The sequence below is a fragment of the Lacerta agilis genome, chromosome 4 (genome assembly GCF_009819535.1).
Source record: "Lacerta agilis isolate rLacAgi1 chromosome 4, rLacAgi1.pri, whole genome shotgun sequence".
Classification (NCBI taxonomy): Eukaryota; Metazoa; Chordata; class Lepidosauria; order Squamata; family Lacertidae; genus Lacerta; species Lacerta agilis.
This window is the reverse complement of record NC_046315.1, coordinates 14,673,376-14,701,228: the sequence shown is the minus strand read 5'-3', so window position 1 is coordinate 14,701,228 and position 27,853 is coordinate 14,673,376. Positions and strand designations below refer to the sequence as shown.

The 27,853-nt window shown below is 44.9% G+C and overlaps 1 protein-coding gene across 9 annotated transcripts in view; it reads right to left on the bottom strand.

Annotated features, from left to right (window-relative positions):
• The window catches only part of FAT3 (FAT atypical cadherin 3), a 443,200-nt gene that overhangs the window by 357,802 nt on the left and 57,545 nt on the right, over window positions 1–27,853 (bottom strand). For 8 of the 9 annotated variants that reach the window (XM_033146108.1, XM_033146110.1, XM_033146114.1 and 5 more), the window contains exon 1: window positions 4,431–4,525. The exons of the other annotated variant lie outside the window; for it this stretch is intronic. The gene's annotated coding sequence lies outside the window, so the exon portion shown is untranslated. Of the gene's footprint in view, window positions 1–4,430; window positions 4,526–27,853 lie in introns of those variants that run through there. 9 annotated transcript variants of the gene reach the window in all.

The following is a 27,853-nucleotide window of genomic DNA, read 5'->3' as shown; positions in this document are numbered from 1 at the left end:
CTCATTTGGGCAGTGAGCCTGTCTTTAGAATCACTTTTCCTTGTCATTTTAAGCCACAGAGAAAACATGATCTGTTCATTTATTTGGAAGGGCAGGGGGGGGGGGTACGTGGGGAGCGATCCAATGTCTTGGGGGGGGGGGCGGGAGCAGCCACAAAGCTAGGAGCTATATTCCATGTACCCTGCTGCATTGCTGGGGAGTGATGGGAATGGGAAGAAGAAGAAGAAGAAGAAGAAGAAGAAGAGTTTGAATTTGATATCCCGCTTTTCACTACCCAAAGGAGTCTCAAAGTGGCTAACATTCTCCTTTCCCTTCCTCCCCCACAACAAACACTCTGTGAGGTGAGTGGGGCTGAGAGACTTCAAAGAAGTGTGACTAGCCCAAGGTCACCCAGCAGCTGCATGTGGAGGGGGGGATGCGAACCCAGTTCCCCAGATTACGAGTCTACCGCTCTTAACCACTACACCACACTGGGAACTGTAGTTCATCAACACCTGGAGGGCCAAAGGTTTCCCACACCCGACGTATTATGTCAGTGGGATGACGCCACAAACTTGAGAAGTGGCGTTAAGTCATTTATGGAGGAGGAGGAGGAGGAGGAGGAGGAGGAGGAGGAGGAAGACAGCAGTTTAAGGTCTCTGATATTAATGCATTGATAAATCCCTAGCCAACCTTCAAAACTCTTTTGTCACGTTCTGCCCCAGAAGAGAACGTATTAAAAAAAAGAAACCTCCTAGTTTTTCTGCACACATTTCTTAACAACTGTGACATTGAAGACACGCGTGCCCTTCAAAGGGGATTTTCTTTCCCCTCGCACCTTGGATTTTGAAAGCACCGCAGATGAGAGCTTTCCCCCTAATCACTGGGCTTTTGGTAGACTTTCCACTTATTTAAAGCCTGCATATAGGCAAGGCTGCAAGTAAAGTCGGATTAGGAAAAGGAGGCTGTTCAGCTGGATTTCCTCCTGATCATCTTAGAGGAGATGATTTGAAAAGGGGTGCCTTTCCACATGGCACAGTTAAGCAAATTCAAAGAGCAAATGGAGCCCCTCTACCCCCAAAATAGTTCAGAACAGCATTTCAGATGTGGTCGTATGCATGTTCTAAAAGAACGACATTTCTCAAAGTGTTTGGGCAAATTCAGCAAAACTGAAGAACAGTGGCAGAGCTTCATGCTCCGGCACAGTTGGCGGGAAGCAGACGGGGCAGGGGTGGCGCGCCGCCCACAGGGGCATGGCGCGCATTCTGGGGGCGTGGCGTGCCAAGATGGAACCCTATCGGGATCCCGCTACCCGGGGCGCCCCGCCCCCTACTCCCCGCCCTTCCTACACCAGTGCTGAAGAACATAGGAAGCTTCCTCACACCAAGTCAGACCACTGGTTCATCTAGGGCAATAATGTCTACACTGACTGGCAGCAGCTCCCAAGTATCTCTCCCAGCCAAACCAGGAAGACTGAACCTGGGACCTCAGACATGCAAAGGATGTGTTCGATAGGGCTGGGCAATATATTGATATATCATCCAGAACCAGTTTGAAGTCCATATTGTGATATTGGTTTCATAATTTCTGACCTGGCAATATGTCATGGTGTGTGTGCTATGCAAAAAATCACAATGTTGGGGGGGGGACCATGCAGCCAGCCAATGATTCTGCATAGCTCCATCCTTATTTCAAACATCGTGAAGTTTGATTCGCAAAAATGAACAGTTGCATATTTCTGCATTGAAAGGGGCTATACTACTACATAATCCTCAGGATCCCTTGGTGATATGTCACAATGTTGAAAACCAGATATCGCCAACCCTGCTGCTCAACCACCAAACTTCAGCCCTGCCGGCCTGCCTAGCAGCCCAGCACCCAATGTCTGCAAATTCGGGAGGCAACAACTTGGTGCATGCTCAGCTGTAAATGTCGGCAAACACAAAGTGTGTGTGTGTGTCATCCTCCCCACCGACACACAGCAACACCCCCCGCAAATTCAATGAACTTGAGTGTGGGGATGTCTGATCCACCCACCCGCCCTTTAGTTTCTGGTCACCACCATGAAGTTCCCTCTTGAACGAGCAAAGAATGAGTGCGTAGGAGAGGGCAAGAAGGTTGTGAACCTAGTGAGATTTCCCCTAAGTGAGCGGCATGACAATGCAAGACCAAATGAATATCTGTGAATGTCTGGTTTAGCATAAAGAGATTTATTCTGCCCTTTCCACCACCCAGCTCGGCTGCTGTAGCAGATAAAACACCTTTCCCCCTTTTTCTTCTGATACTGGAGGGGAAGCTGCAAAATACACCAGTCTCCCCTTTGATTGTTGTGGCCTATATTACTTCCTTAAAAAGGAATGCACTTTACGCACATCCCTGGATGTGCAACTTTACACAAAGCCTTAATTAGCTGTTATGAACGAGGGACAACTACACAATGACTTCTCCCACACACGGTCCAGCGCTTTGCCGCCAAAGAAGTTTCCCAAGCAGGAATGCACAATGTAGAATAAACGCTGAGCTGCTGCAGACCCTGGGGACGGGACCCACTATGCCATTATTCTGTTCGGAATTGCAACCACCTTGCCACAAGAGCTACGGGCAAGTATCAACATCAAAGCCAAACGTTGGGAAAACCTATAAAATCTATAAGCATTAAAGCTGGGCTTGTAAATATCCACTGTCCTGGATGCCTCTGGCAAGGCAGAATCAACTCCAGAAGATCAGGCAAGGGGGGCGGGGAGGAAAGGGGGGGGACACTTGTAAAATTGGAAGAGAATTGGATTGGCTTATGGGGTTTATTTTTTTACTTCTTCCAAGCAATCAGTGTGCCAGAAATTACTCACACAGGTTTATGTTGGCAGCAATTTGTGCACTGCTAACTTTTTTTGTGGATTTATTTCCTTCGTCCATTTCCACATTTGCTTGCCACCCTTCCTCCAAAGAACTCAAAAGGATCTACACACGCTTTTATGGGTTTTCTCCACCCAGCAACCTAGGTCAAAGTCATGTACGCAACTCTTATCACCATGTTGTTGTTGTTGTTGTTGTTTGTACCCAAATTCTTTCATTGCAGTGTGGAAGCTGCAATGCAATCTGCTGCTGCAGCAGAAGACTCGGTGGAGTCAAGCCTCCCTGATCCAGAAGTTTTCCAGGTAAAAATCCTCCCGACCCCAAACCGATGGGCAGAAAGAAGTCCTTTTACCACTCGCTTCCGGACCAGTCTTGCTACACTTTGGTCACATCCATACTATGCATTTAAAGCACATGGCGTCCCTTAGAGAACCCTAGGAACTGAGGTTTGTTAAGGGTGCTGGGAACTGCAGCTCTGTGGGTGGTAAAACTGCAGTTCCCGGGAATCTTTTGTTGGGGAAGCCATGTAGTTTGAATGTGCAGTGTGAATGTCAGCTAGCTAGTTACGTTTATTTAAAAATGAAATTAAAGAAAGGGAAACGTCATGGGGAAACCATCTGGGCATCAGGGATGCCTCGTAAGACATAGTTTTGTAGCTCTGCATTGATACCCGGGTACAAAACAACACAGGCTGAACTCCAGGGCCGAAGCGTTCGCCGGGTATATCTTTGTGCCTCATGCGTCTCTTCCGCATGAATGGTGCGGGTGTTTGGGGGAAAAGACTTCCTTTTAAAGGCGCAAGCCCTGCAAAACACACACACAGCGTTTTTCCCAACACAGCCCAGGCGTGTGTGTATTTTCACAACCCAGGTACAAAACCTATCTGTTAGGAGGTATCCCTCATGCACCAAAGCAAATGCACCAGAGGGGGTCACGGGCTTTGAGAAGCGCTGACCGAGAGGGGCAGCAGGAGACAAATGGAAAAACTTGCCACTGCATAAGATATTCATTCAAATGGGCAATGCTTAAACTTTGGATATGCAGAGCTAAGATCCCCTTACCTGAGAAGAAGTGCCGAGGACGTCAAAGGGATGAAAAGCATCCACGCTGCTTAATGCTTCTTATTTCTTATTTTTCCCGCCCACCAAGTGTCAGTAATATACACATCTGCCCCTTCTTTGTGAATCTCTCCTTCCTCTTTCTCTCTCTCTCAGGTCTTGCATGTCACGCAGGCAACCCCACATGGCAGAATACCATGGGAATAACAAGGAAACGAAGCGCTATTTCTGCACTCGCGATTCATTTCACCATGTTTTTTTTACTAGTGGAAAACACTTGTGACACTGGGGAAAATTCTTACGGATCAAGCACTCCTCAGAGGTTGGAGGAACATAAAACTCCACCTTTACACTTTCTTTTTCTTTCTTTCTTTCTTTCTTTCTTTCTTTCTTTTTCTTCTCTCTCTCACTCTCTCTCTCTCTCTCACACTCCCATCAGCTAATTAATAGCAAGCTCTCGCAACTGAACAATGCACACAGACTTTTACCAGAAATGGGATCCAAAACAAACGAACAAACCACTTATAGAGAAGCTCTCACCTTTTAACCGGAATAAGTAGCACATAACAAACTCAGTAGGGCATCCTTGCCGCGAACGTTCCTCTGAGGGCTCCTCTCCCGTAGTCCCAAGTGCAAGGGGGGGCAGAAGCAAAAAACCGCTGCCAGCTTGCCTCATTCTCCGGCACTGAGATGCACACGCTGCCACGGTAACAAGCGAAAGCAGAGAGAGAACGGGGGCCCACTCTTACGTTTTCTTTCAAAAGCTTTGTGTTATAAATAGAGAGAGAGCAAGAGAGAGAGAGAGAGGAGGGTGGAGGGGTTTGTTGGGGGGGACAACTCTTTGGGGAGGGAGAGAAAGTAATGGGGGGGACAAAGTAAGCACTAAGCGACACTCATCTTCACCAGGTACTCAGGCAATATGTAGGCTGTTTAAAGTTTGAATTTCCCTGCTTCCACGTTTCCCTGGAGGGGAAGGGGCGAGGGAGGCCAGGGGGAATCTGCCTTTAGGAGGGGGAGGGGAAGCAATATATACGGACGATGGGAAGGGGAGCGAATCGGGGGGGGGGGACGAGCGCGCAGAGCTCCTATGTGACATACATATGGAATTAGCACCAGAACAATGCTGACAAGGGCAGCAGGCATGGCAAATTGCACTCCGGAGCAGGAGTTTGCGAAGGAGAGAGCTTGCAAAGGGGCTATAATAGAGATTAGGGAGAATCCCTGCCCCCCCCCCGCCCCAAACCCCTGCTTTTGCATAAAGGCAGGTTGCATCTGAATAAGCTAAAAGCCCCACCCCCACCCCTATCATAAACTGCATACAGTGGGTGTGGGAAAAGAGCCACTGGAAGAAAAGAAAAAACACAATTCTTGCAATATCACACATAGAAGCCTTCCCTGCTTGTGGCTGACGTAGCCACTTGCATATATTTTCTCTCCTCCCTCCCCCCACCCTCGGTGAAGCTCTCTTTTCCGAGGAGCCCCCCATGGGAATGAGAATTCCACTGGACCCAATTAACACTCTGCTTTGCTAGTTGCTCAGCCTACGATTGATTTAAAAATAAGCTGTGCTCTAGAAGCCCTGGGTATAACGGAAAGCGGTGGGGAGGTGGGAGGGGGGAGCAGTTCCAGCGAGAGAATCTGTGGTTCCTAAAGGCTGGCACTTCTTGGGGGGGGGGGAAGAGAGGAATGATGAGTCAACAGAAAAGAGGGGGGGTCAGTGGATGGCTGTGTGGTGATGATAATAGCTGGCCTTTAAGCATGCAACAGAACGCACACTGGCTGCCCATTATATAAGTTAGTGGCTTCGGGAGAGAGACGGAATAGACAACGGGGGCGGGGTGCTTCACATTTACAGCAGCCCCCCCCCCCCGTGCAAATGTCTAAAGATGGGTGGCCAGGATCCGTGCACGCCATCTGCAAGGAATGCGCCTCCACGTGGACACTGCCATTTACAAGGCTGCAGTACTCCCCAACCCCCCCCCCCCCCAATATTGCTGAAGTCGCGTCCACCACATTTATAGACCCCGGCCATGCAGGGTGGATAAAAATCAATGATTTTTTTAAAAAAAGCAAAAAAAAATCAGATTTTTTTAAATTTAAATCGGATTTTTTTTATTTAAATCGGATTTTTTTTATTTAAATCAGATTTTTTTTAAATAAAATGCTTTTTGGGGAAAATATATTACCATCCAAAGGTTATTCAATCATGAAATAAAGATTAGTTTTTTTTTTAATTATTTAGAATAAGGCTGTATATGTTTAATTTTTTTGGTAAATAAATTCCATTAATCCATTCACAATGTCATTTATGCTCTTCCAGAGGTTTTTGTATGATTATTGGGCAGTTTCTCTGCCTACAAGATATTATCATAGATGCTTGGTTTACTTTTGCAGTTCTCAAAACTGAATTTGACTCAGCAGAGATCACATGCCTCTTCTTCACAGCAAAAATGTTATAACATGAACAGAGTTGAGAGAAAGAACTTAATCCTATTGTTCTACAAACCTATGAATACAGAACCAACCCCTTCAGTGTTAAGTTTCAAGAAGTTCAGTGAATAGATAGAAAGAATATTTTTCTGATTGTTTGGAGTGGAATGGATCTAATAAATCTATTTAAATTGTTATTATTAAGGTAATGATTATTTTTCTCCTTCCTAAGTACAACAGAAATGTTGTCCAAATATGAATGATTAACCTATTAAACTGGGGATAAAAAAACTAATATGAAAAGTTGTTATTCTAAAAATCTTCATCTACTTGCATATTAAAGTTATACCAGCAAGAATTAGTCTTTATGTAGAAAACTGATTTAAATCAAGCCTTACTGACTGGTGATTTAAATCAAATCCACCCTGCGGCCGCGCCATACATTCCACTTTAAACATTTGTGGCTTCCCCCAAAAATGATTCTTTGTAGTTTGTTTAAGGTACTGGGAATTGTTAGGAGACCCCTGTTCATCCTCCCAAGGCTACAATTCCCAGAGTTGTTTAACAATCGATATATGTTGTTTTTAGACACCCTTCCCCTAACACGCATTTTTGTAAACATTGTTTTGAAAGGTATGTTGCAAAATTTGGATAAGCGCAAATTTCAAAGCATCGCTTGGGGGGGGGGTTGGGATCGCAAACTGCTTCAGAAACTGTGAATTTCATTGGGCTTTAAATGTATTTTGAACGGAACTTCTCCTGCACCCCCAATGGTATTGCTAAAATTACCATGGACAACTCCTTACTGTATTTCAGACAGTGAAGAGGCTGGATAAGGCCTGCAAGGAAGATCTTAAATCGTATTTAAATCATATTGGTATCTTTAAAAATGTACAGTGGTACCTCTGGTTAAGAACTTAATTCGTTCCGGAGGTCCGTTCTTAACCTGAAAATGTTCTTAAACTGAAGCACCACTTTAGCTAATGGGGCCTCCTGCTGCCACTGCGCCGCCAGAGCACGATTTCTGTTCTTCTCCTAAAGCAAAGTTCTTAACCTGAAGCATTATTTCTGGGTCAGCGGAGTATGTAACCTGAAGCGTATGTAACCTGAAGCGTCTGTAACCCGAGGTACTACTGTATTTGTAACCCACGTTGCATCAAACTGATCTCAAGCCGGGGGGTGGGCCGGGGGAATGACAAGACAACGTGCGAAACAATCCTCCAATTCATTTAAGAAAATAATCATCATCATTTGGTGGGGATGTCCAAAGGTTCAAGGGCTGAGGAACATGTGTCCATGTTTTTAGCAATCCCTGTTTCTATCCGCAAGCTGCCTTGAGTCCTGTCAGGGGAAAATGCGGAATAAAAATAAATATATTCTTCTAACAACAACAACAACAACAACAACAACAGCAACCTATCTGTTAGTGACTACAAGGGTTTTCTTCACATCCTCAATCTATGCTGCTGCTTCATTAATCGTTGACTCTCTACACTCCACCTTGATCACCAAGATCTTCTGGTGGTTCTGCATGACCCTAAGGTTTGGATGGCCTTCTCTAGGGGCCAACATTTAGTGCAGCAAGCCCTGCCCCATTGAGCTCCCCTACAAGTAGAGATTTGTCAGGAACCAGCCTTGCCCCCTGTCTCCTGAAAACTGCCTTGTTTAGACACAATAGGAAGTTCTATTTTTCACCAACCAATATCTACTGATGTTTTATTGACGTTTTCTAATTGCGCTTTCATGGATACTATCAATGGTTTTATTGTATTCTGAATGTTGCATGCCACCTTGATATATCTAATTAATGAGTGGTTTCAATAAATAAAACCTGAACCTACGGTAATGACCCTGGACTCCTGCCCAAAGACCTTATTAAGTAATTCAAACTGGCAGCAAAGATGTGGATTGCATATAACTGGAAGTCTCCCAAATCAACCTTCTATATAGCATTGGACTGATGGCTTGTGGATAAACAATGGAATTTGAGAGGTTATGGTTTTGTGCAAATCCTAGGTGGGAGATCCCCAAACATCTGATCACATTCCAATCAGACCTAAGGTGTGATTTGTAGAATGAAAACATGTCCCCCAAATCCATCAGCCATCTTGAAAGTCAGCTAAGTCCTGCACCTTTCCCCAAAGTACCCTCTTCCCTTGATAATTTCCCAGTGTGACATCACATTTACGGATGGGAAACGGCTGGTGAGCAAATGCATTTTTAGCACAATACTAACCACTGTGGGTTAAACCACAGAGTCTAGGGCTTGCTGATCAGAAGGTTGGCGGTTCGAATCCCTGCCACAGGGTGAGCTCCCGTTGCTCGGTCCCAACTCCTGCCCACCTAGCAGTTCGAAAGCACGTCAAAGTGCAAGTAGATAAATAGGTACCGCTCCGGCGGGAAGGTAAACGGTGTTTCTGTGCGCTGCTCTGGTTCACCAGAAGTGGCTTTGTCATGCTGGCCACATGACCCGGAAGCTGGCTACGGACAAACTCCGGCTCCCTTGGCCTATAGAGCGAGATGAGCACCGCAACCCCAGAGTCGGACACGACTGGACCTGATGGTCAGGGGTCCCTTTACCTTTACTAACCATAAACACTGATCGCCGAAGAATTGATGCTTTTGAATTATGGTGCTGGAGGAGACTCTTGAGAGTCCCATGGAATGCAAAAAGATCAAACTTATCCATCCTTAAAGAAATCAGCCCTGAGTGCTCACTGGAAGGACAGATCCTGAAGCTGAGGCTCCAGTACTTTGGCCACCTCATGAGAAGAGAAGACTCCCTGGAAAAGACCCTGATGTTGGGAAAGATGGAGGGCACAAGGAGAAGGGGACGACAGAGGATGAGATGGTTGGACAGTGTTCTCGAAGCTACTAGCATGAGTTTGGCCAAACTGCGGGAGGCAGTGGAGGATAGGGGTGCCTGGCGTGCTCTGGTCCATGGGGTCATGAAGAGTCAGACACAACTGAACAACAACAACAATTCTTTCTGCACCCATGCATTCTGCAAATCTTGCAAGCGGCTTTGAGAATGTGAGCCCAATAGCAGGATATGTAAATCTACCAAATAGGAACAAGGTTCCATATAACTGATGCTTTAAAAATTTTTGTTGTTGTTTTATTTATTTATTTTTTAAAAAAATCAGGTAGCCCATGTGAAGCATGGCAGGAGGGGTGAAATTGACAGTTAAACCAGTGTTCAGTTTGCCTAGATGTACATCTGTCACGCAAACTGAAAATCTGAGAGAAATCTGAGCCTGCAACACAGGTCAATAACCAACTGTGCCTTTTCTTTTTATACAACTCAAGAACACGCCACAACAGATTGCATGGCAAATAGCTATCAAAAATAGCACAGGTGTTGGTTTCAAGTGTGATCTGTTTGCTCAAAACTCTCGATTTAACGAACTTATCCTTTACAGATATTTAATCCCCCAGCCTCCTTTAATCTTACAAAAATGAAAGGAAAACTGGGATCAAAAAGGAGAAAACCAATCGCTGCCTTCAGATCACTCCCACGAAACAACTGGGGGTGGGGAGGCAACCCCCTGCGGTTAACTTTCACAAAAATACCACATTTTGCTATCAGCTCCTGCTACCTTTGTAAGAGACGGCACGGGTGGGTGGGTGGTTTGGGGTGTGTTCCTGCCGTTGACTATAATGCCCACTTACAACACAAATAACTCATAATCCATCTACTCTCAGCAGCCAGAAACATCATAACCAGACACTGGAAAGACTTGTCAGGAGTAAACATGGACCAATGGTACCAAGTAGTATGGGAAACAGCCCTACTAGAAAAACTAACCAGTAACCTGAAACTGACACAGGGACAAATAGAAGAAGACGCCTTCACCCCGGTAATGGCTCCCCTTCATCACACACACAGCCCAACAAGACAATGACAAAAATCTACCGACAGCATACAAATCAATATGGCTAACCTGATCAAAAATACCCACCAACCCCACTCACACAGGAAACCAAAGACCACCACAGCCAACCACAACTGAACAATCACACCCTACGCCAACCCCAACCTCTCTCAACGCCAAAGAAGCACAAGCGAACAACAGAGAACCTGCACAAACAACGCTGGCACCAAACCCTACATATATTAAGTAAAATAGAAACATCGTCAATCCACCTCACCCATCCCGCCCACCTCTTCCCCCTTTTCTCCCTAATGTCTCAACAACCAAAACTGATTTGTAAAAATGTTACATGGGAAAAAATACAAGAGAGACTTTGCACACACTTTTGTGAATCAAGAAATCTTTAACAAATAAATAAAAAGTAATGTATTGGGTGTTAAAAAAAATGAGAAAGGTTCAGCAAATATATCGGCAGAACAGCTGGGTTTACAGTAGACTCTATTCTGTCCTCTTAGATTAATGGGAGATCGCATTTCCATACGAATAAGGTCAATTTAAAATGCTTCTGGAAGGAAGTGTCATTAATGCAAGGGTGCTGCTGAAGGCAATGAAGAGTTAAATTAATGAATATTAACAGCCTATGCTTAAATTATTTTCAGGGTGATGATACTAAGCCAGGGGAGAAAACAGAACAAACCGAAAAGGTTATGAGCTGTCACCAGCGGCGTGAGTTGTTCTGTTTCATTTGTTTTGCGTTTTGCATCCAGTAGCCACAAACATGTAGCCCACTAAGCCAAACACAGCTCCATTGGGCATAGGGTTGGGGGCACCATGAGCATGAATTATTATTATTATTATTATTATTATTATTATTATTATTATTATTATTATTATATTTATACCCTGCCCATCTGGCTGGATTTCCCAGCCAACAGAGGTCTAAAAACAGAATAAAACTTCAAACACTAAAAACTTCCCTAAACAGGGCTCCTTCAGATGTCTTCTAAAAGTCAGATAGTTGTTTATTTCCTTGACATCTGATGGGAGGGCATTCCACAGGGCGGGTGCCACAACCGAGAAGGCCCTCTGCCTGGTTCCCTGTAACTTTGCTTCTCGCAGTGAGGGAACTGCCAGAAGGCCCTCGGAGCTGGACCTCAGTGTCCAGGCTGAACGATGGGGGTGGAGACGCTCCTTCAAGAGCTTTATGAGTTTGCTGATGAAAAGTTTTATGAGTTTGCTGATGAAAGTAATAAGTGCTGGAAATGTAAACAAGCAGAAGGAAGCTTCTTCCATATGTGGTGGTTGTGCCCAAAGGTAAAAGACTTCTGGGAAAAGATTTATAATGAATTGAAAAAAGTGTTGAAAACACATTTAAAAAGAAACCAAAAGCCTTTTTACTGGGCATCCTAAGCCAAGAAATTCCTAAATGTGATAGAACTTTATTTATGTATGCCACAACAGCAGCTAGAATTTTGATAGCTAAAAACTGGAAGACAGAAGAATTACCAACGATTGAAGAATGACAGATGAAAATGATGGACTATATGGAGCTCGCTGAGATGACCGGGAAACTTCGTGACCAGAGGGACGACGCGGTGTATTTTAAAATTGCTAGTTCCAAATATGTTTTCATGAATTTTTGACTATTATTTTTAAATAGTTTGCTATTATCACTTTTTTGTTTCAGAATGGCGTTCTTAAATACTGCAAGCCGTCTTGAACCCCAACTTGGGAGAAAGACGGGGTATAAACAAATAAATGTTTACAGGTGGTAAACCTCTGCATAGTAGTTGCTAGGACAAAAGGAAGAGGGAGACAGCCTTTACGGCCAACTCATGGACTGCCATTATTGTGCTGGAAATGGTGGTGTTGGACGAGGTCACCCTGCAATTTAATAGCCGTCTGTCAGATTTTCTGTTAGCAGGCAATGGAACTGAACTTCCAAATAGGAAATTGGCCTTTATCTCCAACGCTGGCAACATAATAGAGCCAGAACGACTACTCAGCTGAAATTCAGTGGGGGTCTATTGGGCAGTCATAAATCGTAATTATCTATCCAACCACCTCAAGGCTCAAACTGTGAAAAATGGGTAATTGTGTTCTTTGAGCATTCTGTTTATGCCATATAATACTACAAGGAGGGGTTATGTGGTGATGAAGCAAATGAACCAAACTCTCTATTAGCCAGAGGGTGGGACTGATAAAGCATGGAGAAGCCAGTCCCTTGAACCCCAAGACGAGTGCTTTGCAAATGAGGCTGTTTAAAATGTTCACAGGCATGGCACTTGTGTTCTTTACTACAAAGGCCAAATCAACATGCATGTTCCACGGCCCCTGCTTTGAAGCATCAAAGCTTATTGAGGTTCATTTTGCGTAAGATCTCCTACCACCTCCTTTCTCCCAATCGAAGCGCAGAGTGTTTGAGGGCCGGGACATTTGCAGGGAAACCCAAATGCTTCTTTGCAAAGCTATTGTACTGCCAACTTTACTGTACGCTTGTGAAACATGGAGCCCTTATAAACACCATCTCCAGCTCCTTGAAAGATTCCATCAATTGTGTCTCTGAAAATTTTAACACATCACTTAGGAAGACAGGCGAACTAATGTCAGTGTACTGGAAGAAGCAAAGATCACCAGTGTTGAAGCAATGATTCTTAAACATCAACTTCGTTGGACTGGTGGTAATGTTGTCCGGATGCCTGATTATCGTCTTCCAAAGCAACTACTCTATTCCGAACTTAGAAATGGAAAGCGTAATGCTGGTAGTCAACAAAAGAGGTTTAAAGAGTGTCTGAAGGCAATTTTTTTTTTTAAAAAAAAAAAGTAGTATAAACACCAACGACTGGGAAATGCTTGCCTGCAAGCGCTCCAACTGGAGAACATCCTTTACCAAAGGTGCCATGGGCTTTGAAGACACTCAAACTCAGGACGCAAGGGAGAAACATGCTAGGAGGAAGGCACACTTGGCAAATCCACACCGTGATCAACTCCCGCCCAGAAACCAATGTCGCCATTGTGGAAGGACGTGTGGATCCAGAATTGGCTTCCAAAGTCACTTATGGACTCACTGCTAAGACTTTGTTCATGGAAGACAATCTTACTCGGCTACGAGTGATTGCCAAAGAAGAAGGAGGCCACCTCCTTTCTTTTGATATTCAGGTGCTAAACTTTGTGGCTCCTCTGGATTCAACAAGATTTAGAGGAGGAGCGGACGATTAAAAACAAAATCCACTTTATCTTTCAAATCTTCAAAATGATATCAGAACTACAAGGCCGAGCCGCCATAGCCTAAAGCCTTAAAGTACAGTAGTGGTTAAATTGTGAGGCAATTACTAAGACAATTGGCGTTGATGCCATTTTCTAATAAAATGGATTAATTGCTACACGATGTTAAGACAATTTGTATCTTCTCTTGCCTCCCCCCTGTAATCTACAACATTTGTTATTTGGGTCAAAGGTGCTTTGGGAACGTGTGCACAAATTACAACTTTCTGCCATTTATTTCGAGCAGTGGCATTTTTTAAAAAAAAAATATCGTTTCCCTTGGAAAAGGGGAGCAGGCCAGTATCTCCCACAGGGTTTTCCTTGCCAGTTCCGGCATGTTCTACAGTATTGCTCCATTAGCGTTGGTCGTTAGTTCTTGCCCTGAAGCAGTAAACACTAATTGTGCTTTCCCTTTTTGGTAAGGAGCTTTTGTTGCTTTGACAAATCTTTCCAACGGCGACTTTTATTAGGTGCTCATTAATGCTTTGGTAGAATGGAGACTTCCGGATGAGTACAGAAAAAAAGAAAGAAAAGAAAAAACCGTTAGGGAGAAGGAATGACTCACATACTGTAGGAGTGTTGCTCCTTCCCCAAACAGTATTAAAGCAAACATAATGATTTGTGCAGTCTGACACGTTGTCGGCGTAACGTGACTTGGACGGAGTTTTAGAAAGGAGCACTGCTCTTTTCCTCAGAGGCCTGGGGCTGAAGGCATCTCGCTTTTCAGAAAAGGCACTGTTGAATTTTCTCACCCTACTTCTGCAACAAGGCTCTCCTGGGGAGAGGCGAGGGAAATCAACAAGCACCACTTGACAGGACTGGGGGGGGGGTGTGCGTGTTTGTGTGTGTTTGTCCTGCATCCAATTCCAACTACAGTGGCACCTTGGTTTACAACCATAATCCGTTCCGGAGATCCATTTATAAACCAAAACAGGTTGTAACCCAAGGTGTGCTTTCACCAATGGGGCCTTCCCAAAAAAAATTGTTCATAAAAGGGGGGGGGGGGTTGTAATAATAATAATAAAAAGTTTGCAAACCGGGACACACACTTCCGGGTTTGACGTGTTTGTAATCCAAAATATATGCAAACCAGACTGTTTGCAAAGCTAAACGTCTTCTCTCCAGTATGGTAGTTTTCTCTCTGCAAGGAATACACTGCACATGGGAAAGAATTGTATTTTTCTGTCTGATTTTTTTTTTTAAACCACACCTCTTCCTTTTCCACCTACAGGTTCCCCAAAATGGTTCAAATTTAAATTTCTTAAGCAATCCTCAGCTGTAATGTGAACCACACCACATTCTGTTCATGACTGAACCAATCCTAGGAAGTCTGCAAAAGGGAACCTCCGTTTGCAAGGCAATTGTGTTTAGCGAATGCACACCAGCAACCGCGGTCAGACACACACCAAGTGAAAACGACAGGCGCATATCCTTCACTACACACACCAAGCATGTAAAACTCAAGTAGCTGTGGCGAATGCAACTGCTGGGCATCTCTTGAGCCGCCTTCAAAGAAGCTGATCTGGGCAAATCTCACACCATGCTGCTATACGTTAGGAAGTAAGCATGTCCAGCTTCTGTTATCTTCTGGGACGCTTTGTTCATAAGACTGTGATTCGGGAGTCAGAAGTATATTTCTGCACACCATCTGATCTCCTCGCAAATGGTCAGGACTCTATTAACACAGTTTTTGTCATCCAGCAGGCACTGCTTCCAAGTTATGGGGAAAAGGTGCCTATGCATAACATTATATATGTGTCAGGGTACACCACGGTGTTGCTCATGAGTAACGACAGAGTCCTCTTACACTAAAGATTACTTTATTGTGCATAACTATTTACAGTGCAGAGCTAGCTAAAAACATGACCGCTCAGTCGCTTGCAGAATCCGGAAGTGCCCCTCTCCTGTTTCCTGCCCAGCACCAAAGCCTCAGCACCCTGAAACGACGTCTTCTGTGTCCTCTGACCCCCTTGATGCTGTGCTGGCGCCAGAAGCTGCAACTCCCCCTCTGATCACCTCTGGCTGGCGTTGCTGGGTCTCTGCCCAGCATCCCTGACCCTCGACTCCTCCTCCTCTTTCGCGGGAGAGAACTCTGGTGATGGGCTTTGAGAGGAGTCAGATGACAGCAGTGGCTGGGGCTCCCTGTACCTGAGTAAGACCTCCTCTCGAGGAGGTTCCCTACCCTGATCCTCCCCACTAGCAGGATCACCTTCCCCACTCTCCCCGCGAGGAGTACTCCCGCCCAGGCTCTCCTCACAAGTAGGACCTCACCCCAGGCTCTCCTCGCGAGGAGAAGGCAAATCCCTGACAATACGAATCTGAATAGGCCTTCTCCCTGCTCCAACACTCCAATGTACAGGAGGGAAAAACTCTTTCAAATACAATAATCACAGTTTTTTTGAAGTATTAAAATAAGCATCGCATTTTGAATGCCTACCATCCAATTATGGCTGCAATCATATACACACTTACTTAGAACTAAGCTTCCCTGAACACAGGAGGACTTATTTTGAGATAAGTCATACATGGCATTGCGCTGCTTGGCTATAAACCTAAATTCACCTCCTAGGGGCTAGGCTCCATTGAACATAGTGGGACTTACTTATGAGTAAACATGCATAAGATTGTGCTGTTAGGCTGCAATGCCAAACACACTTGCTTATGGGCTGCAATGCCAAACACACTGAACAAAGTGAGGAGGGCTACGGGTTAGCTTACGTTAATTATTATCGACCAATATACAAAAGCTGTTTTACATGTTACGTTCAAAATCAGAGAGGAGGGCATCAAAATGTACAATATCGACACTTCTTACAACCTGGAAGCTGTCCCACCCTTCAAGCTTTTTCTTTGTTAAGCGTCACTGCGTCCAAACTTTCTACCATACCTAGAAATTTGTCAGGGCAACAAGTGGCCAGATTAAATAGCCCTGGAAGCCATTTCTGGCCTAGTAGCTGCTGGTCACCCATGTCTCCAGCATAGCACGGAGGTCACCACAAAATGAGGCCCCTTGTGGAGAAAGCGCAAGTGTTGTAAAATGTCAGTGGTGTGCCTTCTGATTAATTAGGTTCACGGTTATTTCCTGGAAGGGTGAGCAAGTTTCTTCTCTCTGCTAAGTGCTTTGGGTTCTGTATATTTTAATATCATTCTCTCCCCCCCCCCCCGCCGCCGCCACCCCTTTCAATCTCTCTCTCTCTCTCTTCAAACCTACAGGAAGCTGCAGACACTTAAGACCTTTTAAATAAATAAACCATGTTGGGATCTTGCATAAAGAGCATTGTACAAACATAAGCCAACAGCTATCAAATCCGTCGTTGCGGAAGATTTCGTACAGGAGGTGGGAATCATCTGCAGAGGCAGAGAAACTTTTAAGAAGAGAAAACAAGGAACACAAAAGCTTATGGTGTGTCAACATGCAAAAGACACCCGGGAGAAAAACTAGCAGAAAACATATTTGTGCCAAATTTTGCTTGCAGGACAGAAAGAGGACAAAGTCCATTTCGAGAACTGGGATAACCTGTCAACATGAAGCAATCATACACACAAGAATAATTTGGGTGTCGGCTGCACAACCAGGCCTAAAGGCCAAACCTTTTAAAATGGAAAACAAAACAAAACAAAATAACACCATGCAATTAATTTTCTGGTGGGCATTCTATTGCTTAACCCCATTTTCTATGCATTAAGTCTGAATCATCTTGAGAGGAGGAGCCACCCATCGCTATATATAAATATATAAACAGTTGCTTGCAACTGGATTTGCCTCTCTCCAGCCCTTTCACATTTTTAAACACAGAGAGGATAGCAGGCAATGAAAGAGTTACTCTGCCACCTGCTGTGTCTGGTTACAAGATTCGGCTGCAAGCAGCAGATTCCTAACACCTGCAGATATAAACGGGAGACAAACAGCAGGACAGAGAAGTAAAAGGAGGGTGCAATTGAATACAGCAGCCCGGCTATTGCGATGCATGCAATACTGTGCAACTGTTATGTAGGGCAGCCACTAAGGGTGATCTGGAACTGCAACTGATGCACAACCACAGCAGACAGGCTGCTCGGCGGGGCTTCCTGCTGTGCCCACCTTACACCAGTAGCAAAGGAGCCGATGAGCTTACCAAGTCAAGTTTAAGATGTTGGTTTTGTTCTACAAAGCACCTAACCGCTAAGACCAGGTTCTCTGGGAGGCGACCTGATCCTATATAAGCAGGTCGAGTTACTGCAGTTCGTGGGTGAGGCCCACCTGACTGTTGAGCAAGGATGGGGCCCATCAAGCCATTGCAATTGTGGCCCACGGTCAGGGATTATGGGAGGTTCAGCCAAGCAACTTGGGGAGGGCCACATGTTCTCCATCTCTATAGCAGAGTTTGAGAGGAGGAGGAGGAGGAGGAGTTTGGATTTGAGAACTCTTAAGTGTGTTCCATTATCTCCATCTTTGGCCACTGAAGTAGACATGATGTAGGCAGCCATGTTGGTTGTTGACATCACCTGCCCCGTTCATGTAAAAATGAGAATGAAGGGCTAATTCTGCAACCCCCAAAGGCATGAGCTGAAAGTACTTCACGCAACACATAACTGACCAATAGAACTAGCTGTATGTAACAGGATACGGAGAGGGCCAATGGCTTGAGTGACGCCGAAGATGAGTTAAGACAAATTTGTGGAGAAGAAGTCTACTACTTATGGTAGGTCTGTGCCACCCAGTAATAGCTGATGGGGAGGAACAAGGGAGCTGGCCTATTGCTTTTCTGACATGCTTCGTGGCTTCACGGTGAATCAGATTGGTCCCATTGCAAAAGGATGCTAGATTAGCCAAACACCTTTCACCTGTCCCAAAGGGGCTCTTCTTGTGCCTTCAAAAATGAGATGTTCGTCAGGCCTGAAAATGATGGCACCCAGGACTTCTGAAATAATTCTGCAGCCTTGTAGAGGGCCGGCAAATAAAAGCATGGCTCATATAAACTGGATGCTGGAATTGAGGAATGTGAAATATTTTCCCAGCCCTACATTAAATACTCGCAATGGTAACTCAAAATGCCAGTTGCTGTCCACTTCCTTTTTTGTTAACAATGCAGAGAGAGAGAGAGAGAGAGAGAGAAGGTTAACTAAAATGTTTACGACATGTCTGGATATGTGTGGAAGGCCAAATTAAATCTTCACATTGCTCAGAAAGAGTTAAATGCTTCACTGCTCAGATCTTCCCCTTTCCGGTGTCTCCCCGATAAGTACGGAAGATTTATGTGCAATGAATTTCCAATTACTGATCTCTACCAGCTGGGCTGTCAATCAGATTCAGGCGTACACTGGATGGCTTCACCCCCCAACCCCCAACCCCCGCCCTTCCCTCGTTGTTAACAGATGCATGCATGCAAAAGCACAGTACTATATACATGGCAACTCTGATAACGAGCTATGTTAGAAAATAGGCATGGCTGAACCAAATATTCTCAGGTCTAAACTTCGGCTTTCTCTCTTAATGTATGGAACCAGCATTAGCTATTAGGCAAGTTAGGCATAGACCTAGGGCAGGGAAACTGGGTCAGGGGGCAAGCTGGTCAAATTCCCATTACCCTTCAATGCCAGTAGCCTGGTCAAGAAGAGACAGAAGTCCTAAGCCATGGGTACAGGAATTCTTTCAGTGCAAGAGTCACGTCCCTTTTAATGTTCAAATGGGTTTGTTTCATTGCCTATTTGTATTATGCAATTTTTATTTGTTCGTGTCACCCTATTACCGTGACTGTAGTTTATTTTAAACTGTTTTAATATTGAATTTTAAATTGCTGTAACCCAGCTGTAGGACCTGATGGTGAAGGACAGGTAATAAATTGAATTATTAGTATTATTATTATTAATGATGATGATTTTATACTTTTAAACCAGTTAAAAGCCAATTCTTGCATTAAGGTGTATATAAATTAATAAATAATTAAATTAGCATAATAATATTTATTCATTTTAGAATTTAATATACTGCACTCCCTAATGAGGCCTCGGGGCAGCTCACAACATAGTTCAAGACATCAGTCACTGAAGCCAATTTCTTATTATGTTTAATTGTTTTATTGTGCCTTTTATCATTGTCTTCCTTTAAACTACACTGAAAACCACCGTTTTATAAATGTTATGAAGGATAGTATGCAGCTTTAGGCCACAAAACAAGCAGCAGCCAATGCAGCAATTTCAAGCCTTCTTGCTAACCACCAAAAGCTACCTGGAATCAAAGTGCCTCAATGATCTGAGTACGGTTTGTTTGTTTGTTTGTTTGTTTGTGTTTGTTTAAAGCTGCAACAGCCCCTCTGAACTTCCTTGGGAAAGGGCTTCTGCGATCTGGGTGCCACAACGTAGAAGGCCCTGCTCCTGGTCTGTACAAAGACATATTGCGGAGCAGAGAAGTGGAGTGGGAAATGTCCCACTCCCAGTGCTTTTATTTTTCTGTGGAAATTGTTCCGTTTCATAAATTCCTTAGTAACATTAAATCGAAGCCAGTTGCAAATGCAGCATCTGGAGGCAGTTGGAGGATGGATGGTGGCTAACATATTGAGGTTGAATCCTGACAAGACAGAAGTACTGTTTTGGGGGAACAGGGGGCAGGCAGGTGTGGGGGACTCCCTGGCCCTGAATGGGGTAACTGTGCCCCTGAAGGACCAAGTGCGCAGCCTGGGAGTCATTTTGGACTCACAGCTGTCCATGGAGGCACAGGTTAATTATGTGTCCAGGGCGGCTGTCTACCAGCTCCATCTGGTACGCAGGCTGAGACCCTACCTGCCCGCAGACTGTCTCGCCAGAGTGGTACATGATGACTGGGAGCAGTCACCGAAACCATGTAACACCGGTCCTAAAGGATCTTCGTTGGCTCCCAGTACATTTCCAAGCACAATTCAAAGTCTTTAAAGCCCTAAACGGCCTCAGCCCAGTATACCTGAAGGAGTGGCTCCACACACCCCCCCCCACATCGTTCTGTCTGGACACTGAGATCCACCTCTGAGGGCCTTCTGGCAGTCCCCTCCCTGCGAAAAGTGAGGTTACAGGGAACCAGGAAGAGGGCCTTCTCGGTAGTGGCTCCCAACCTGTGGAACGCCCTCCCATCAGATGTCAAGGAAATAAACAACTATCTGACTTTTATAAGACATCTGAAGGCAGCCCTGTTTAGGGAAATTTTTAATGTTTGATGTTCTATCAGGTTTTTAATATTCTGTTGGGAGCCGCCCAGAGTGGTTGGGGAAACCTAGCCAGATGGGCGGGGTATACATTATTATTATTATTATTATTATTATTATTATTATTATTACCATCAGGGAAGCTAGACAGTATCAAAGCTGCTATTAATGTCTTTCAGGTGCTTATCCTTAGCAAGTAAGTGAGCAAGTGTATCATACACAGTTCTTTGGGATGGCAGAATATAGTCGCGTATCAACAGTTTTCAGTAGTTTTGGCTTTTCTTCTTAAGTTTAAACAATGCAAAGTAGGTACAGTGGAGCCCCGGGTCGGCGTGCGTAACGCGGGCGGGCGTAACTCAAACGCATGTAAAAAAACCCCGAAAAACTGGAAGTCACACGATTTGAGCACTTCTGCGTATGCGCGAAGTGCGCAGAAGCGTTCTGCGCATCCGGAAGTCGCGCGTGCTCCCACACGCTCCGGAAAACATTTCCGGGGTGCGGGAGTGCATATCCCGAAAGTACGCAACACGGAGCATACGCAACATGAGGTATGACTGTTGTGCTATTGTGTTTACATTTACATATGCATTCCAATAAAAAAATGTCCACATGCTATTTAAAACTTTTAATTCCTCCCACCCCTGCCGAAAAACAACTGCATACTTTTTTTACTTTTTTTTTTTTTGCTTTGCTTACTAAATGCAAGTTTTAAAAAAGGCATACTAAATGGGATAACTCTCTATGGCACCTGAAGATTTTATTTATTTATTTATGAAAATGTTCTGGTACAAATTACCCCACACAATTTCTGGAGGGCCCACAACACTACTTGGGATGCAGTGCAGGAAGGTTCATAATAAGAACTTCCTTCGGAGAACATTGCACATTTGCTTCCCAATTTGTACTCCTGAAAGCTTTTATTCTCCCGGGAACCGTGAGCGCAACACAGAAACAGACCGCATCAGCCTGTGGGAATCGAGGTGGCATGTGAAATAGCTGCTTCCTCAACATCAGCCTAGGAAAGAAGTAAAATCAGCCAGCCCTTTGATGCTCTGTTTTTGAACTTTTCAGAAGCCGAAGGGTCTTCCAGAACAGATTAAGTTCTAAAACCGAGGTTCCACTGTATCCTGAAATTCTAATATTGTGTGAGTTTAGGAGATTAGAAGTGGAACTAGGTGTCTGCCTCAGCTAAGGAAGACCTGGTTATCACAAATAAATTTTGTCTTCAGCTAATGGCTGCTGTTACGGGCAATACATCGACCCAGCACATGTTTCTAACATGCATCTCCTCTGAACCAAGCTCACAGACAGACTGCTTGCATGGAAAGAGACGTCTCCCAAACCATGCTCACCAGGCCCTTCCATGCAGAAACCTGGGCAATACTTGACACATAGGAAAATACTGGAGATTCATTCAGGAACTTTTGCAAAAGTCAGGGGAGGCTTTGAGTAGTAGAAAAAGTGTGGGTTCTCTTAGTACGTTATACCAGAACATTAGCTGAATAATAATGGCAATGTTGTGGGAGCGTGACAAAAATAATAATCCACAAATTAAAAAAAAAATAATAACCCAGCCCCATGTCCTGGCCATTCCAAAGCGAAGTGCTCTGTTTCATATCAAAGCAGCGGCACATCGATTTCTCTCATGTTGCACACGCAGCATTTCAAAAGGAAACGCAGGGCAGCTTTGAATCAGCCCAGGAGCCGCTCGGCAGAAGAAAACACATAAATTCAAGCACGGAAAGGAAGAATTAAAGGAAGAGCATGTAAAAAGAAGCTGGGATACTAGGAGAGGGTGTGTAAATGGATGTACTAGATATTTATTCCCCGTCAAGGAAAGCTGTTAATCCTCACAATGGCATCTCCTCCAAGCTGTATGCCAAATAAATACTTGAGACGGAAAGGACAATCGCTTCTACGAATCCACACCAACAATGGGAGCAGCTGCCAGGTTTAAAGTGGGTATTTAGAAAAGGAACATTTCCTTAACTTACTTGTCTTTATAAAAAAAAAATGCAATCCGACTGTTGGCACTTGCATTCATGGTTAGTTACAGGATAGTGGATCCCTGCCGGCAGCCACCAAGGGGGGAAGGGCCTGTAGCTCAGTCCCAGAGTGCATGCTTTGCATACATAAGATCCATCCCGACAGCTCCCAGGGAGAGAATCCTGCACAACAGAGGTGGGAAAGGCCTCATTCTAACTCAGATTCCATGGAGCTGCTGCTGCTGCTGCTGCTGCTGCTGCTGCTGCCACCCAGAGGAGGCAATAATGGATGGGATGAAGCCCTGACCTGATTTGGCATGGGACACGTTAATAGATTCTACCCATCAATGGATTTGACTTTGATTTCAGGTTCTTTTCACACAACCACCGAAACACATGTTAGAACGCAGCCGATATCTGCATTCTTGTTGCGCAGATTGCAATAAGTGCTGGAGATGTGCGTTGCGCAATTCGGGGAAGTACAAGTTTTGAAGGATGGCTGCCGTTTCAGCTTGTGCCTAATTTTCGGGAATTATGCAAACGGAACCGAAATTCTCTCCCATCCCTAAGATAAGCTCAAAACCGCATCCGCAAGAATTGGGGGGGGGGGGAGAAGAAGAACCCAGAAGAAGAGGCAGAAAGCAGACACAACTTTTGCAGGGTAAAGAAAACTTTCAGGAACTTAAACGGCAGGTTTCGGCGCAAAGAGCAACACGCCAAGCAATGAAAAGCAATGGCCTGAATTAAACCACAGAGATAAAACTTTTCTGAGTAAGGATCACTGGGTGAACATCAAATCTCTTGCTTCTCCAGAATACACACCGATGGTTTTCAAACATATTACCCCTCAGGGGGCTAATTTTGCAGAAACAGTCCAGCAAGAATCAGAAGGATATTTCAGGGAAGGTTTTTTGTGCATATATATATATATATAGAGAGAGAGAGAGAGAGAAATCTGGTCCTATAGGCCTCATTATAGGAGGAAACAGCCATTCTGTAACCTCTTCCCCCCTCCACTCACGGTTATTGTTTAACCCTCCTGCATCTCCAATTTCAAAGTGGCATCCTGAGCCGTCATGATTGGCAGCGCACACTAATCCATAGACTGCAGAAGCATATGAGGAAGAATTCAGCCATACAGGGAAGATTTCAATGTGCACATTTCCCATGAGCATTAAAAAAAAGCCTAACAAAACTAAGTCAGGCTAAGAATTCCCAGCATTCCATTGTCCCAAAGCCATTAAAAACACAAGCTTGTGGGCAGGGGTAAGGACATACAAAGTGGCCACAGATTTCTGAAAGAAAATCTCCCTCGAAACAGGATAGCATCAGTGTTTTTGTTTGTTAAGAAAACATTGATTTGTGTCTTGCTACAGAATACCAGTCGAGAGACTCAAGTCCCCTAGCGAATAATGTTTCTACCCACTCCCCCTTGCTTTCTCCTGAATAGTCAAAACGTTACGGTTTACCTGCAAACAGAGAGAAAAAACCTTCAATTGCTTAGATGTACGTTCCCTCACTGAAATTGCCGTCATGGGGCGGGGGGGGAGCATCGTGAGCATTTCAGCAACCCATCTAAATTGGTGGCATTGTGGAAGGAACACAAGGAACTCTTGTGAGATGCAATGATGTCAAAATCATAGGGAGAAAATTGATTTTAGGGAGAGGAGGCTGCGCAGATTTAATGCTAGGGTATTAGCGAGGCTCGGTGCTGTGCAAATAACTAAATTAATGCATGCATTAAATAATAAGACACACAGATGAATAGGCTTAACAAAGCAAGACGGAGGGAAAAACACCAAAACCTGCAACCTGAGCTAACTTTAGAATTTGGGGGGGGGGGGTGTACATGGAATTCTGTGACTGAGCCACCATATGCAAGAACTTAACACTTCCCAGGCAGAGTCAGACGAAAACCTTTCCCATCCCCAACTCTCTAAACCAGAGGTAGATGACTTACAGTGGTGCCTCGACTTACTAATTTAATCCGTTCCGAATGCACATTCGTAGGTCGAAAAATTCGTAAGTCGAATTTTTCGTTTCTAATGCATTCCTATGGGGAAATCGCTTTTTTCGACTTACGAATTTTTTGACCTACGAATGTGCATTCGGAACGGATTAAATCCGTAAGTCGAAAAAAGCCATTTTCCCATAGGAATGCATTGGAAACGAAAAATTCGAAAAAAAATCATAAGTCGAGTAAACCGCATCTAAAATTCGTAAGTCGAGTAAACCCCATCTAAAACCACCAATGGATGTCCTTCGGATGTCGAAAAATTCATAGGCGTGCGGGCACTTTTTTCATTCGTAAGTCGAAAAATTCGTATGTTGAGTAATTCGTAAGTCGAGGTACCACTGTATAACTTTATTCATTAAACTGATATGTCATCCTTCCTCCTGAAGGGGCCCAGGGTGGCAAACAGCAAGTGATAAAATAGTAACAACATACTTAACGCCTACAGGGCTTACTGAAGCTGGCACCTTCTAGGTGTGACTGGGGTGCAGCTCCCATCATTCCTGGTCCCTGGCCACGCTGAATGGGGCTGATGGAGAGAAACGATAGGAGGACCAAAGGCTAATCATCTCTACTCTAAGCAGCCACCCTTTCAAGTGCTTTGGCTTTCAACTCCCAACCACCAGGCTTGCTGACTGGGGCTTGCTGGAGGTTGCAATCCCAAAAATCTGGAGGGCGCTACAATGGGGAAGGATCCTATAACTTCCCGGAGTTCCCTGGTTTGATTGTCAAACCAACCTCTGTGAGAGGTATAGGGGTCTCCTAACCGCTCTCAGCTGGGACGCGGGTGGCACTGTGAGTTAAACCACAGAGCCTAGGGCTTACCGATCGGAAGGTTGGCGGTTCGAATCCCCACAACGGGGTGAGCTCCCGTTGCTCGGTCCCTGCTCCTGCCAACCTAGCAGTTTGAAAGCACACAGTGCAAGTAGATAAATAGGTACCGATCCAGCGGGAAGGTAAACGGTGTTTCTGTGCGCTGCAGAAGCCGCTTAGTCATGCGGAAGCTGTACGCCGGCTCCCTCGGCCAATAAAGCGAGATAAGCACCGCAACCCCAGAGTCATCCACGACTGGACCTAATGGTCAGGGGTCCCTTTACCTTTACCCAACAGCTCTCAGCACCTGTGAAAACGGCAGATTGCAAGGTTCTTTGGAGAAAATCACAGCAGCTGTTCAGCTGTATGATATTCTTTGAAATGTATAGTGTAAATTGGGCCATTCTTTTCTCCAAATGAAAACCTACACTGTAATTTTAAATTCTAGGGCAGGGGAAACCTACATGATTCCCTCTTGAGAATATTGGATTACAATTCCCATCACCCCCAGCCAGCATAGCCAAGGAACAGGAATGATGAGTGTTGTGGTCCAATGACATATGGAGAGCAGGATATTGGCTTCTTCTACTCTAGGGTTTCAAGAGAGCATGCACATAACACACACCCCTTTCAGGACTGTTTATTGCTTTGCTGACCTGTACCAAATCGCTCCCACCCACCCCTAAACCTCCCTTAGCTATCCAGCCTTTCTTCTTGAGGAAAAGGCACACACACCCTCCCCAAAACTCAACCGCCAATCATTTTAGCTGCCCTCTCCTTCCCCTTCCCGAGCTCGGCGGCTTCTGAAATAAGGAGGCTAAGGAGAAAACCCAGCGCCACTGATGCATGAGCGAGCCCTCCTGACCTCTGACTGTGGCAGATCAACAGCAGGCAAGAGCGCAGGACAGAGTGATGGGAACTGACAAGGGTTTCCTCGCGGAGATGGGCTGAACTGAGACGTCACCTCGCCGATGACAAAGTAATAAGGGGTTTCAAACGTGAAAAGTGGGTCAGGGACAAACACGGAGGGACACACCCCGCGGTCGAAGTCGCAGTGGGGGGAAGCGAGAGCAGGCTGGCGGGCAGCTCGAGGCGCTAGGAGCCAAGTTCTCAGAAATGCCAGCGCTTGTAAGATGAACAGCGTGGCTTTCTTTCTTCTTATGCGCCTTTTCCAAGCTCCTTAGAGCTGCCACTTCCCCACAGGGCGCAGATCAGACACAAAACATTTGGCTCCTTTGAGTGACATATCTGGTCCAAGACAAACATTTGTTAAATACAGGCTTGCAGATGAAACTCGCAGTTGTGTTGTAGCAGAGGATCACACACACATGCACTAGGCCTGCCAACCCTCATTTTTGGGAGCATGGAAGCAACGCGCAAAACGAAATAAAGCTGTGAAATGGCACGTGGTTATGGAACGTGGGAAACAGTGGTGAGAAGGCAGTGAGAGACAAGGAAGGAGAGTGAAGTACGGAGCAAAGGAAATGAAATGGAAGCTGGGCATGGACTTCCAAGCTGTGAAGCCATTCCCCATGTTATTAAGCAAAGCAGCATTAGGAAAATCAGCACTCGGCCATGAAGCTCACTGGGTGACCTTGGGTCACTTCCTGCCTCTCAGCCTAACTTACCTCACAGGGCTGCTGTGGGGATTAAATGATCTGGCCCCCTCTCTGTGGCCATCCTGTCTGGGCCTGATGGACGTTGTACTCCAAAAACGCCTGGAGGGCACCAGGTTGAGGAAGGCAGCTTTAGACCCACAACTCTCAGAGTAAAAGGCAGATCGGAACTTAGGCTGCCATTAGCATTTTTCATCCCGGTCTTTATCTGTATGGCTAAAGGGACTTTAATTTTGTACTGACTTGTTTTTATTGTTGATTTCTTCAACGTGAAACCACTTCAGGATGTTTCGTGGGATGTGATTCATGAACCAAGTTAAATAAACAAATGCCATCGCCTTCCAAAAATACTGTGATGCAATTCCTGGCAGTTTAAACATATCAAAATACGTAGTTAATTACATACTGAAGAAGTATGTACACACATACACACACAATTTAACAACGTATCTTGAGAGAGAAAATGCCATTTTTAATATGCATATTAATACAAATATATTTTAGAATCTTAAAAATTGTTTTCTTCAAACATGAGGACTAGAAACTGCTTAGGGCTTGGTTTGGTTTTGTCTTGCTGTTTCAACCAAGGCTAGGCACACCTTAGAACCTTTGACTACTGTGTTCAACCACATGAGGCTGGCATTTCCCTTCCGCTGCGAGGACCATTTGAGTTGTAACAGCTCAGCTGCCTGGACTGAATGGCCATTGGATTGTTTTGTTTGTTTGTTTTCTTAAGAGAGGAAGGTGCAGGGGATGCTGAACAGCCCTTAGCCGCGCTGGCAGAGGGAAAGGAGCAGCTGCGCTCTTGCATC